This window comes from Primulina huaijiensis, chromosome 18, assembly GCF_012295235.1.
Source record: "Primulina huaijiensis isolate GDHJ02 chromosome 18, ASM1229523v2, whole genome shotgun sequence".
Taxonomy (NCBI): domain Eukaryota; kingdom Viridiplantae; phylum Streptophyta; class Magnoliopsida; order Lamiales; family Gesneriaceae; genus Primulina; species Primulina huaijiensis.
Window position 1 is genome coordinate 17,355,436 of NC_133323.1, and position 12,919 is coordinate 17,368,354.

General features: G+C 37.0%; 1 long non-coding RNA gene across 1 annotated transcript; it reads left to right on the top strand.

The window, feature by feature from the left end:
- Positions 1-3,956: 3,956 nt before the first annotated feature.
- On the top strand, positions 3,957-8,243 carry LOC140964244 (uncharacterized). Its single transcript, XR_012172850.1, has 2 exons — positions 3,957-4,078; positions 7,883-8,243. It is a non-coding gene; the product is annotated as an uncharacterized lncRNA (long non-coding RNA).
- The last annotated feature ends 4,676 nt before the right edge of the window (positions 8,244-12,919 follow it).

Genomic DNA, 12,919 nt, shown 5'->3' on the forward strand with positions numbered 1-12,919 from the left:
ATGTTTCAATATCATCAATAATATCTCCTTTGGAGCTTTACTACATGACTCAACATTTCCAGAAACATGTGTAATATGCTGTTTTAACCTTGTAATTCCTCCGCTTACAACTTTTCCACAAAATTTGCATTGTATTGTCTTTCGATTATCTCCAATGGGTTTACCAAACTCCCAACTAATATCAAGGTTTGGGGGCATTCTTCAAATTACTTAGTGATCCATGATATTTGTTATTGAAGATGCAAAAAGTAAACTGATTAATACAATCAATTGAAAATATCGACGAAGAAAAATATTTTACTTAGAAGAAAGAAGATATCGTACCTTATAAAATTTCGTGCCTTTGAGAACAAATATTAACTTTATAATCTCTAGAATTCTAGAAAACACTAGGTAAGGATTTAGAATACTTATATTAACTTATACAAAATTTAAAAATTCAAACAAAACACCAAAAGCCCAAATATTTATGAAATTTCAACAACTTCGAAATTATAAATACAAAAGATAAAGAAATTTAATGTATTACTTCAAAAGAAACACAATATATTCATACCTTATAATTCTGAGTACGACATAATTTCAGCTACAAAAATGAGTATGGATATGTGTGTGATATGCAAATCAAGAAAATGGTAAATTTAAATGTAACGTCCCAAAAATTTGAAGGTCCACGTGAACCACATACATGCAAGTTATTAAATTTCTTTGGTATTTTATTAAATTGTTTTAAAGCATTAAATGCATGTTTATTTCATTAATTTGTGTTTTAATGCATTGCTTATTTAAAGTTCATGCATATTGGNCCCCGACTCGATAAAATTTATGTACCGATTAAAAATATGCTCCGACGGGTAAAAATACCCAACAAAGCCCATTTCTTGANATTAATATAATGTGTTTTAAATGTATTTTTTCAAGAAATGGGCTTTGTTGGGTATTTTTACCCGTCGGAGCATATTTTTAATCGGTATATAAATTTTATCGAGTCGGGGGACATTTTGAGTGCTCGGACAATATTTTCATCAACATACACGAACGATATATTTTTCGGGAATGTGTTTGGATTTGTTTGGTTTGTTTTATTGCTAAATGGGCTTGAAACCATTTTAATTCCATTAAAATCCAAATTAGGGCCCATTAATGCAATGTTTAATATTTAAATAAGGCTTAAGCATAACCTAAACATATTTCTCCACTAATCAGCCGCCCACCCCCACCTTTCAGAATCTTCCCTCACGTGTTCTTCAGCAAAAAATTCCAGCAAGCTCGGCCATTGAGAATTTCTTCAATAAAGCTTCCTCCCGCCTCTCCGTTTCACATCCCACGCGCGTATATTCAAGCTTTTGATCATCTAAACATAAGGCAGGCTTGTATTTTGTTTTTCTCATCATTCACGTCATATTATTGCTGAAATATATGTAAATGCATGTCAATCCGTTGATCTAATGTGTGGTTACGTTTTGTTCAAATTTTGTCACGAAAATTGCACCTATATGTTGCATACTCATGTTTTATTGATTTGTGCAAGGGGCTGTCGATTTTTCAGATTTTCTAAGGGGTGTATATGCTGTAAGACGAGGTGACACGGTGATGGAGGTATAAGGGTGCATGGTATAGGAGAGGGCCGATTGGTTGTCTAGGCGGCTAGAACTTTCCTTGGCGTTTGGTGAGGATTCGGGAAGGCGAGGCTGGGGAAGGACTGAACCATGCTGGGTGCAAACCAGGAGGGTCCAACCGAGGCTAGGGAAGGCCCTTAACCAGCTGGTCTCGGCTAGGAAGGTAATGGTTCGGGTTGGGGCCGATGGTACTCCAAGTGGTGCGCGGCCATACACGCTTGGGGGAAATTTGAGTGGTGCGCACTCTTGGGATGAGTGTGAGTCTAGGGTTGGTTCAGTAGGGTATTTTTAGTCTTAACGTGGTCCTAGGAAGCCCTGGTGCGAGTCTGGTGCGAGATGAATAGAGCTAGGATCGATTAACTCAAGAGGGCACACTAGGGTTCGATTGTGGCAATATGTAGAATTTTTCCATCAGCCTATGGGGCCTAGTCGAGGGGTTTTAGGGACTGGCTTTGAACTTTTTAGGTCTGTTAGTGTGTGTATTAAGTGTGGCAATAAGTTGGGAGAAATTCGGTTAAGTTTCGGTTCGGTTCAGTTCGGGTTAAAATCGGGACTCCGGTCCAAGTTTTAAAACGAATCTATTAAGTTTTGAAACGGACTCGAGTTTACGTGTAAGAAACATTTATAAATATGTTTTGGGATATTTTAAGGAGTTTGGTAAGCTTCGGGTCAAAATTTAGAGGTCCAGGGGTAAAACGGAAATTTTGGGTTTTTCAAGGGCAAAATGGTCATTTTGCACCCGGGTTGAGATTTTGGTCCTGGCAGTGCCCGAGCACATTTTATCACGTTTTAAATGTTCATGCATCATGTATATGACCTTTTTATGAAATTATGATAAATACGTTGCATGCTTGGTTCAAAGGAAAAATTATGTATATGCATGCTTTTATTTAAGTGGTGAATATGACGACACGTTTTGAAGGATGAGAATTGGTTGTGATTGACGATGTATATGTATACTATGACATGAGATATGATGAGCTGATGCCAAGGCTCAGTGGACGGGTAATGTTGTCGCTGATGTTCCCGCCGCTCGGTACCGTGGTTATACGTAGATGGATCCATCGAATAGAGCTGATACGATAGAGCTGATACGAAAGTCACAACTAATGAATTGAATTCAATTAAACGAAAATGTATACGTATATGTTTTGACATGATATGATTTTACACGACACGTTTACGTTCATGCTTTTAAGTTCATGAAATGTATGTTGATTACGGTATTTTTCACTGCTGTGTGATATGTATATGTATTTGTTATTAACGGTACCAGAATGTTGAGTCTTTAGACTCACTAGGCGTTTGTGATGCTGGTGAGCTTAATGATGAGGTGACTGGAGGTGAAAAACTCTGAGTAGGCAGGCCTGGTGCGGTAACACGATCCGAGGACCGCATGTTTTCCGCATTATGATTTATGGGATTTGAGAAGATATGAACATTTTTATACGTTGATGATTTTATGATTTTTATTCGTTTATATTTACTTTTAATTTGGATGAGTTTGGTTATTTTTAAACGGCACTATTTTTAATGTCAAATATTTAAGATCATTTTGAAAATGTTATATTTTTCAGTAGGGCGCATGCATGCAAAACATTTGAGTATTTTTTGAACATGTGAGCTTTAAAAAAAATATATATTTTTGCACTTTTAAAACGAGTAGATGTTTCATTAAGCATTACACGGTGCTTTCAAATCAAATAATAAACTACTTTACAACAATGCAATGTACATTATTTGAAAAGATATCTCGCAGATGTAGGTTCACTTGGAGACATTGTTTGAAAAGATATTTTGCATCTAGATCGACCAACTCGACCCAAAAGAGTTTGGGTCGAGCTCGACCCACTCTTCAGACCTGGGTCGAGCTCTTTGTTTGGGCTCGACCCAGGTGTGAAGACCTGGGCTTTGGGTCGAGCTCGACCCACCTCGATCCCGAGGTCTCGATCCAATTTTTTAAGACCGCAACGCTTTCCTTGATTTAAAAAATTCAAAATCTCTTCTATTTAATTAAATTTCAAATGGATAATATATTTTTAATGACCCCTCATGTATTCATTTTTTTTCTTTTTATCGTTCTTTTTTTTTCTTTTTAATGTTTCGTTCCGTGCCGTTTCGTCGATCCATTATGTTCCACCGATAACACGGTGTTTTTTATCTACGTAACGATGACCCAAAGCATCAACTTTCACACCCTAGAACTTCGTCAAGGTGGGCCTCGTTCCCGTTCCGGAACGGCCTTTCCACCCGTTCCAATACCGTTTCTACAAACCATGTATATGACTCAAATTTCAACAGTCAAGATTCCTTGATTTCTACACTAGATGATATGTCCTTATCTCATTAATACTCTTGTACAACTTGCCCTTGTATCGCTAATATCTTTGATCAGATTGGCAAATATGATCGTTGAATATGCACGAGTCTCGATACCAATGGTTGGTCCTGCTTTTGTGGTACGCTGATCTTTATTCCTCTTATAGTTGAAAATTTTACAAGCCGCTGATTAAGAATAAAAAACTATCAAGGAAGTTCTCTGATACGTAAGTAGTTAGAAGATTTTCCAAGTGTTGAGTTTCTTGAAGCTTTTTTGGATTTGATCATCTCCTGAAATCTGACTTAGTCATTGAGGCTCCGATCTGATATGACAATCTGCATCTCTGAGTGTTGAAATTAAACTCGCTTCTCTACTGTAAATATTCAAAATCTAAAAAATTCTTCTTATGATATTCTTCTGATTTATTTTGATGCTCTAAGCTAATGGTCTCCAATTTCTCAAATTATTTTCTTTAGTGCCTGTGAAGTATGTTGTTTCTGATTTTGAATTGCTTTTCTTTCACGATTTTTGAACTTAAGTTGAGTGATCTAATCTGATGCTCTGATTTTTTTATTATGCGATCACTTCTGTAATTTTGATCTGGTTCATGACTTAGTACTCTGACATTGTGGCGCTCTTACTTGGAAATCCTCAACTAAACCAAGATTCATGCATAATTAAACAAAAATATAAAATTTAATCAAATTCAACAATATCCATAAATATATGAAATACAAATGAATTTCGATTATGCTTAATTATTTTATAACCCAATCCGAAGAACATAAGTTTGAAATCCTAAATAACAATGGATAACCTTCTCCTGGTAGAAAACTCAATCTCATCTAGTCTCGGTCTTGATCAGATGGCTCGTCCAACCTAGGATTTCTCCCTTGGGAATGATATATCCAAGATAAAGCAAGTACTTTAGTGAACTAATCGCCCAACACGTTAATATGAGTATACAAAATTAATATGAAATTCACGGAAGTATGCTCAAATAACATAGATCAAGTACTAGAATCTCATGCTCAGTCTAGATGTTCTCGAATGTGTAGCACGTTTGTTTCGACGAATAAGTTGGTGGCTCCAACACTCAATCGAGATCTTGGACCTAAAATGTCCTAGGTTATCGTAGCACTCTGCTCCGTAGAACCAGTGGATGGCTCCAAGTACCCGATTGTCTAAAATTAAATAAAAGGGCTGAGAAACCTTACTCAAATTAGGATATCTCAAGATAACATGTTCAACGTGATATGTAGTGCAACATATATATCATGATATTAAAACATGCATCAGATAATGGCAAGTAAAATGCAAGCAAAATAGGAATAAATACTCAGCTGGTTATCTCAGTCAATAATTACATACCTCTAAAAATAATATGTAAAGCCTATGTTATTGACCTCTATACATTGCAACCAAACTGGATATTAGTGCAATGCCAGATTCATAACTTCTAAACCATGTTGTTGCTGTATTTTCTACTCGCAATCATACGGTATCAGGTTTTATTACTCGATGGAGCAAGGATGTCGATCCCATAGGGAATGCAATTTAATTATAAATTAATTACTACAATTAAAATAATCAGACTTTATTTATAAAATTCACTATATTGTCTTTTTGTTAATTATGAACTAAAATTAATGAAAGCGCGGAAATGTTTTAAATTAAGTGAGAATAAGAATCTAGAGGTACGATTTTACTTGGTCTTCAGTTTTCACTATATTAAACTATCATTGATATCAATTGTAAGGTCCAGGAAATTAAATTACGTAACCTAAATGCATGCAATCTAGGGTTTTAGTTAAAATATATGTTTATTTATTTTTATGCATTTAATACATAATTATGGCATTATAGGGATTTATTTCATGATATCTTAAAAGTTCATGCATTAGGGTTTCTAGATATATTTCGCGCTCGATCGAGGAATGGAGACCGGAGATTTATCAGAAAAATTATTTTTGAAGGGATAAATTTTTATTTAATCAATATGGAGTGTTTTTAAGTGTATTTTTCAAAAATGGTCTTTCTTGAGTATTTTTACTCTCAGGATTTTATTTTTATCCGGTACGCATATTTTATCGAAACGGAGTACTTTTTGAGGGCTCGGACAATATTTTCAAAAGCTTACCAAAACAAAATATTTTTCGGGAGTATGTTTGGACTTGATGGGCCTATTTTTAAGCTTAATCGGTTCAAAACCCATTTAATCCTTTTTAAATCAAAGTTATGGCCCATTAGCATTTTAATTACCTATTTAAATATTGCCCTAAACACTCCCTAACCCTCACATACCAGCCGTCCCTCCCACCCTCCAGCCGCCCCATTGACGTGAGAAAAATCCAGCAGCCGTCATTCCTCCATTCTCTTTTAAGAAAGATCGTTTCTCCACTCTCCGGTGCCTCCCCGATGCACACTCCTTCAAGTTGCTTGCATAGAATCGCAAAGACACGCTACATACTTTCATTTCTGTATCATAAACGCTGTATACATGTTGTTGTATGTTTATTTTTATGTGAAATTCTCAATCCAGCTTTATACATGGAGATTGGTTCGGTTTTGCTTAATTACATGCACCCTTTTTGTTCTCTAATCACATTTCTTCATGTTGTTGTGCAAAGGGTTGATGGCTGTTGTTGCTAGGGGGCCGAGGCATGTCATGGTTTAAGGTAAATAGTGCTGGAGTCGAGACTTGAGTAGGGTTGATGTAGATCGAGAGTGGCGTCCCTCGTATGGCTCGGTTTTGGGGAGATTGCGTGCAGGGGTTGGGCTAGCAACGCAAGGGCCGATCCAAGCCATGGACCAGACCCTGGTGGGTCTGAGACAAGGCCTAGAAAGGTTCGACACGTGCTGGAACCAGCCCCAAGCACGATCGATCGAGGGAGTAGGAGATTAGCCACGGGTTGGGTTTCCTTGGAGTCTAGCGAGCGATCGCGATTTCCAGCATTCATGGGGTTGATCTTGGGTTATGGTTTGGTCCAGTAGGGCCCTAGGGTGGCCTAGGAGAGGTTGGTTAGGAGCTGGTCCATTCAGTTTTGAGCTAGGGTCGAAATATTTGCGGTTCAGTGAGCTAGGGTTTTCGAGGGGTGTTAGTTGTTTATTTTCCAGCAACTTTCAGGGCTTGTTGGTCTGGTCTTGATGGTTTTAGGTCCTTTTAGATGTTTTTAAGGTGTGGTAAAAAGTTGAGAAAGGTTTGGTTAAGTTTCAAGTCGATTCGGGTTAAAACCGGGGCTCCGTTCAAAGTTTTAAAACGATTCGATTAAGTTTTGAAACAGGCTCGAGTTTACGTCTAAGAAATATCTTTCAATATGTTTTGGGACGTTTTAAGGAGTTTGGCAGACTTCGGGTCGAAATTTAGAGGTCCAGGGTAAAATGGGCATTTTGGGTTTCCAGGGGCAAAATGGTCATTTTGCACCCCGGGGTGAGTTTTAGTCCTGGCAGCGCCCTGAGCACAATATTATCATGGTTTTAACTGTTATGCATCATGTTTATAATTTTTACGAAAATATAATAAATACGTTGCATGCTTGGTTTGAAGGAAAAATTGTGTATATGCATACTTTTATTTAAGTGGTGAACATGATAATATGTTTTTGAAGGATGAGAGTTGGTTGTGACTAACACGATGACACGAAAGGTTGGGGCTCAGTGGAGGGGTAATGCCGTCGCTGGTGCCTCTGCCGCCGGGTACCTCGATTACACGTAGATGGATCCATCGAATGACATGATACTACGAAATTCACAGCTGACGAACGTAATTCAAATTAAGAAAATGAACACGTATATGTTTTTTTGATGATATGTGCTATGATTGTTAACATGCTTTGACAGTCACGATTATGCATACGATTTTACCGCAGACATGAAATGTATGTTTATTATGATATTTTTCACTGCTGCTTATTACGTATATTTATTTGCTATCGCGTTACAGGCGTGTTGAGTCTTTAGACTCACTAGGTGTGAATGATGCATGTGAGCATGTTGTTGAGGGGACTGGAGGTGCCGAACTCTGAGTAGACAGGCCTGTATGTGCGCACGACCCAAGGACCACACTTTTCCGCACATCACGATTTTAGGAGAGATGAGAGGACATGGATATTTTATACACTGGTTTTGATGTACTGATGATTGCTAGTGTTTTTATTTGTTCATACTTTTGATTACACACTTGGATGAGTCCGATCATTCTAAACTGTCGTATTTTTAATCGTCAAATGTGTACGATTATTTTTGAATGGTATTTTATTTAGTAGGGTTGCATGCATGCAAAATATTTAAGTGTTTATTTTCAACATGTGAGATTTATATATGTGTGTGTGTGTGTGTGTGTGTGTGTGTGTGTGTGCATTTTAAATTAGTAGATGTTACATGAATATTTATAATTTCAACTCGTTTACTACCCTAGAATTCTCGACTATTTATACTCATTTTTCCAAGTGATGCGTAGAAATCAATTAGCTAAAGTCAATTTCAATATCCCTATGAAAAATCAAATAGTAAATAATTTCAATTGCACAATAATTATTTTAATGGATTCGTTGAAGTTATCGGCCTTCCGAATCCTATAAACACCAGTGATATATTTTACTATGTTCATATTCGAAACCCCCTCTCCCAAGTGATAGATCTCAAATAAATATGATGATTCAATTATTGATCAAGTAATTGGACGCAAGAAAATCCGGAAAATATAAATAAACAAGAAGAAATTTGCATATACAAGTCAACAATTCATAAATAAAGATTCGACCAAGCTACATTGTTCTCTAGATTAAAGAAATTAGTTCATAACGGTAAAACAATAAAACAAATTCATGTTTTTCGACATTGCCAAAATAATTAAGAGATTGTAGTGAGAGAAGGAAAGAATACTCGAATCTATACACGCGAATCCATCCCCAGATGATGCGGTCTTCGTCTTCGAGTTTCTTCCGTTCTTTGTTCTCGCTCTTTGGATTATTTGCATGGATGTGGCTCCTTTTTCTGTCCTTGCATCTCTCTCTGTCATGTTCTAGGATTCCTTCCTTTTTATACACGCATGGAGGCTAGAAGTGTGTTTCTGCACGCCTCTTGCGCACGGGTGCGCGACATCTGGTGCGGCCGTGCGCATGCTTTTGGAGTTGTGTCCACCTTCGCCGTGCGCACCCTTCTACCTTTGTGCTGCCACTCTGCGCGTGCGGCTGCGTGCGATCCGGCGCTGCTGTGGGCACGCCTCTGTCCGTGCATTGTCTTTCTACGTGCGCAGCTGCATGCATACTGGCTGTGCGCGAGCTCTTCTGCCATTCTTTTGGTATGATCGAGCTGCATGTACACCATTTTGTCCCTTCCTGTAGTGACACTCAAAACAACCCAAAAATGCGCTAGTATCCGCTCGCTCTTCTACCATTCTTTTGGTATGATCGAGCTGCATGTACAACATTTTGTCCCTCCCTGTAGTGACACTCAAAACAATCCAAAAATGCATAATTTTGTTCGAAACTAACACCATTCATGTCTATTAATTGGGTAATATACGTGCAAACATATGACCTTATCAAATTCCCCCACACTTAAAGTTTGCTAGTCCCGAGCAACAAATAAACAAATGAATTAAATACTATCCTAAAAAAAAGAATAAAAAATGCGACTCAACTTGTGGAATGAAGTAATCCTATTGGCCTCAAAATTCCATTCAGATGCATGTGCTCGTGTGTTAACAGTTCACGTGTGTGTGTGAATCACCAATCTCATACCAACACAATAATAGATTCATGCCAATCATATTACCTCATATATTGACATAATTTTCAACTCGAGTTTCAAACTATCATTCATTTCATAAACATTAACTCACACAGATCACAAGGATTTTCGGGTTAAACATTGGTTCAAAAGATATTGAGGAGAATCATACCAAAATGTAACGTGATGTCATGAGATGTTAATGTGTAAATGGTAGAATTTTGTACTCGTTGGCAGTGCTTTTGAAGTGTCCATAAGCTGACAACTCTTCTCCACTAGTATATTGGATATGCGTGACTCGGTTAATAGGTTTGCCGGCTTGTATCGTTGGGCTACGGCTCATGGCTTCAATAAAGCATGGACATCAAAGATGAGAGAAAACAAATACATTACAACTTTTCAACACGCTCCTCCCTCTTTCATATTCCACATTTACTTTTGTTTATCATCATCATCATTAATCTCAAGTATCTTTATCATTTTTTGTTTATCATCATCATCATTAATCTCAAGTATCTTTATCATCTTTTGTTTATCACTTCCACACCATACACATATATTCCTCCTCATTATTCATATTCACACTTTTTTTAATAACTCTTTCAATAATCTTCGTTTCTTTAACACATGGGATTTTTTGGGTTTAAATAGTGCTAATGAGATTTGTTTTTCTCATATTCAGGTAGAAACTAGTGTATAGACTAAGGACTTTGGTAGTTAGTGTGGGAGTAAGAAATAATATACGAATGGGGGGCACACACCATTCGACTTTTTAATCGGCACAAGATGGGACATTAGAGATTAATATAATGTATTGGTAGGCTCGAAAATCTCAAACGATCCAAAAATCGCCTAAATCATCCTGAAGTCACACAATATCAGTATTTCACCTCGAAGAGTGTTAGACCAAGTTCTAGACTACTTCTCATTCGCTAATCAACTTGTTCAAACTGACCAAGTGCATCGAAATAATGACAGTTTTAGAACAAATTCAATTACATATTTTTTTTTGTTAGGCTCAAGGGGCTTCAAATGATATGGTATAAAAATCAGTGCAGGCCCAAAGAAACTCAATGAATGCCTAGATCACTTCTATGCTTGTAGCATTTATTCCAATATCAGATAGAAATCGCATAAAGTTTCAAATTTATGTCTATTCAGTAATACAAGACATGCAATAAATGTTCTCTCCTTGCAAGGTGTATCGATGATCATGGCAAAAGTGCATAACTGGCTGTGAACCCTCATGCAGTTGTATACATACATCATGTCTCCCGATTTGGGGTCAATTCTCTGTTGTGACATCCTATTCTCGCACTCAAGACGTAGGCGGAAGTTTAAAAATTTTGTTCTTCGGCGTTGTGTATTTAAAACATTCATAGAGTGTTCTAATAATTATACATTCGCGTATTAAATGCTGGACACCAAACTATTCCGGTATGAGCAGAGATAGCCCTTCTTGTATATCTCTACGAACAGCTTGTTCCTTTGATCGCCTAATTGGGTACATGATCAGAAGCTTTGTTCCTCGCTTGGATTGCACTAGAAATCGCAAGTGATTTTTGTGTTGAGACTGCGGCCTCCAAATTTCCGAAATCTAGAGTCGGCATGGCGCTGCGAGGAAGAATGCACTTGGCCGAATTTTTATTCAAAATTCTATATGGTGGCCGAGAGGTTTTGTCAGGAGAGAGTGAATTTTTTTTGCAAGTTTTTGTGTGCAAACTTGTGGTATGTATTATGAGTCATAATGGTGTATATATAGAGTGATACTCCTAATCTAATTAGGAGTCCCTCTCCCCAAGGACTCTACATACATATCATTATATTAAAACTCTCATATAATTAATATATGATGTATTTATTACCTTTTATAATACATGATATATTAATACCATATACACATATTTTATATTACCATATAAAATATATACATGTATAGGTACATTAAATTAAATAATTAATTTATAAATTAACTCCTTGGTTAATTTAATTCTAGACTCCTCTATATCAATTATGAGAATTTGTGCATGTTAGTAGTCACCACTACTATCACAATCATTAGCAAATTCCAAATTCACTAAAAAATGATTTTGAACTCATTATAACCCCGATCGACGATCCGAGAACGCCGATGTACCAAGGATACAAATATTGTTCATGTAATGAAAATCGAAAATTTCGAAGATCAAAATTTTTGACTCCCCAAATTTAGAACTTACCATATATGGTAGTTACCATATTTGGCAGCTGCCAGTTTTGTAAACTCCTTTACTAAAACAGGCAGTTTCACTATCATTCCTTATTTAGCAACCATGCTAACTACAATTCCTTCCGTCCTATGGAATCAGCTCATAAAATCTTTTATAAGCTTCCTGTTTGATCTCTATCAAAATATAGTCGCCGAATTCCAACTCCTTGAAATTTGACTCTCTCAATGGGAACACAGAATCTGATACTTGTGTGACTTTCAATGGTTCAGGGATAAAGCTAACCGTGAGTTCACATCTCAAAGTGATTCAGAATAACATTTATTATTATTTGGTTTATCCTAGTTAACCACATTCTTTTCATCAATTCCTTGATCAAGAATGTCAGAACTTATTTCTGATTGCACCCATCGGATCATGGCAAGAGCATCTAGTAGCATCGCCCCATGATGATCCCCCAGGTATCACTGATAGTGCCTGCAAGAATATTTAGTCATTGTTATCGTACAGTACGGTCCCTTCAACACATATATCTCGATCGAATCTGCAACCATTTGTATATCGAGAGTTGCATATGAATTTGATAACGATGTGATTTACCTTTGAGTAATAGTGTCATGATACGCGCAACTGAGGAAACACCTTTCCAAACTACACATGTCTTACTCTGGCCAGATATTTCTTGCACTATTAACTCCCCATACCACATATGATATCTTTACCCATAGGTAAACGGTGAATCCCCTACTACAATGCATTTGCTCCTACGTATTTCGAAACGACACCCAACCTTGCCACCTGATGACCCTCGATGGAATTGGTAAACAGATCAAAGTGCATGCTAGTACGTATATAAAAGGGGATCGGTTACGGTGACCGGAAGCGCAACGGAAGTTTAAAAATCAAATTTTTGTAAAAATTTCGGCCACCAAGTAAATAGTGTGTAGCAAATACAAAAACACAAAATGACATTCATAGTGTGTTAAGAAATGTACCTATCAATATCAAAGATTGATGTAATGGCTCCAACCAAGTTGTAA